A 2650-nucleotide genomic window follows, 5' to 3' on the forward strand; every position below is an offset into this window, starting at 1 on the left:
CTAGGATTAGTTTGTGAGCCAGTACGTTCTTGGTCAGTCAATGGCTACGCTCGCGTCAAGACTGGGAAATGGAACCAGGACGGGGCGTGACAACTTTGGCTGACTTGATCTGATTGGGCAGGAATACAGTCTCCACCCATTCTGTGGATCCTCCATCTCCGTGCTGAGAAAAGGCGTTCAGGTAAGACAACGCCCCTTTCCAACCAACCAACCAACCAACCAACCAACCACAACCATCCACAGAAGGAGTAGATCCTCTTCAGAACAGTACCTCCAATCCCACGCATTCCAAAGAAATACCATGGTAGATGGTGGTAAAGGCTGATGAAATCTGTAGCAGAATCAAAAGGAGTGTACTTCCCTATGGAATGGCTATGTTCTATCTATCAGATTCCAGAGAGGATCCAAAAAGTGTTAGACAAAGAGAGAGGTAGATTGTACTAAATGGAAGTGACTGAACTCTGTGACAGTGAATGATGTACCTCTATTGTTATCAGCAACAAAATCAAATGGTGAGATGCAGTCCTGTGCAGGCATACAACAAAATCGATTTTTTGTTGTTGAAATGTGATGGATGCAAATGTGTCATATAATAAATAAATAAATGCAACAAAATCAAGTTAGTTGCTAAATGGGATAGCTATTCAACACCTCCTTTATTATTTATAATTTGTATAGCCTATTTCCTATTTATTAATATAATGTATTATAATTAATATAATATAATAACATTATGTTTTATATAATTAATATATTTCTATTTATTTTTGTAGTAATAAAAATGTTTGAAAAAGTGAATGCAAACTCTGGTCACACCAGCATCCACTATTCATTTCTGCGTGTGTGTATAAGTGTTGCCTGCATTTTGTGCACTGTGATTTGGGTTAGTTGAGAGCCCATTAAAAGAAAGTTAAGAGGTTTCTGTTGTTTGTGATCTGTTATTTGTTCTTCATTGTTTGAAGTGGGTGTGGGTTTCTCCCATTTGCCTAAATTCACCCATGCTTAAGCCCTGCTCCTTCAGATTCCACAGCAGAGATTCCCAACCTTTGGTAACTTTAAGACAGCTTGGCTTCAACTCCCAGAATCCCCTCGTCCCCACTTTCAGGACTTTTGCAATACTTTTACATACTGTGCTTACAGACTGTGCTATTTTCTTTTAAACTATGTGGAGCTCCTAGTACATTTCAGAGGCTTATCCAGAATACACTGTCTATTTATTCTAAATTGTGCTTATAACCCAAAATGGGAAGAACACATAAGACATTTAGGGAACATATGCAGCAAAATGCATAAAACTGTACCCAGAATCAACCTAACTAAGGGTCATCTGTAGTACTGAAAATTACACCACCTAGAAACTGTAATGNTCCAACAATTGTAGGATGTTCAAAACTGTATGGGTTGCCAGGTGGAAACAGAGACTTTTACTGACCCTTCCAGGCTGATGCAGGCTTCTCTAGCCCAGTCAGCCTCGTTTCATGTTGTTCTGCTGCTGTCCCATCAAGGAGATGGGCATAGGGGCACGTGAAATATACAAGAAAACTGCTTGCCAGGAGTTGAAATAGTGCAACAGATTGAACACTACAGTAATGAAATGTCATTACAGGCTGAAACAGCATTGAAATGATGGGGTCAGTCCCTGCCCTTGGCCAGAACAGGGAGGAATCTGGAAGTTAGCATTTGTTGATCTAAAGAAAAAGAGAGGAAAGAAGCAAGCTGTTTTCCTGACGCTAGTATATTATTATTTTATTTCACTCTGACCATGACAAGAGTAGAAAAAGGGGCAGAGGAAAACACCTGGAGATCTGCCCCATCTTTTTTGAGCCACAGCGACTAGCAAATGTTTCCCCAGGGCTGGCAATGTGTCCAATGAGGTGCAGCAAAGCTAGAAGAGTCAACAACTGTAACCACTTTTGTTTATCACAGTCTCCACCGCTGCAAAATCGGCGGAGCCCCATTTGGCAGGCGGCTCACAGAAAAAGGAAGGCAAAATATGAATAAGGTCCGAGGACAGAATGCTTAACGTCAGCTGCGTTTCCCAGCAAGCGAAGGGTTGATCGCGTCGGAATTCATCAGTGAAGAAAGCCCCATAAATCAACTGGTTGCTGCTTAAGCGAGAGACCGGATTAGTAAGTGTTACAAAGCATTACAATTAGGATAGAAAATTCTGGGCGCGAAAGACCACGCCCACGAAGGCGCTTTAATTATTTTTCCTCCACCCATTTTCTGCACTTGCCGCAGAAAAGAGTCAAGGTGACCCCCATCCAGGCCGGCGAAGGCGCCTTCTTCCCCGCCTTTTCACGCAGAGCTCTACTCCATTGCCGCATCTCGCTTCTGCGCTGCCCGCCGCCTATTGGTCATCCTTGGATAGCCCCGAGTGAGCCGATGTGAAGACTTGCCTCCTCATCTGCATAGTCTAAAAAACGTGCCGCTTCGAGCGCCTCCATAGAAGGGACTACACTTCCCAGGAAGCTACGCGGCGAGCTACGCCGCGGCTTAGAGGCGCTGGGCATCCCGGGAAGCGTAGTTGCTGTTAGTTTCTTCCGAACGCTGCTGAGTTGAAGCGTTAACTGAGCCGCGAGGGGGAGAGCGCGCGGCGGCGGCGGCGGCGGTTGTTGGTAGTGCCTGAGATGTTTCTTGCGCAGCTCCG

Source organism: Protobothrops mucrosquamatus, unplaced genomic scaffold (assembly GCF_001527695.2).
Source record: "Protobothrops mucrosquamatus isolate PMUCROS unplaced genomic scaffold, P.Mucros_1.0 scaffold3311, whole genome shotgun sequence".
Lineage (NCBI taxonomy): Eukaryota > Metazoa > Chordata > Lepidosauria > Squamata > Viperidae > Protobothrops > Protobothrops mucrosquamatus.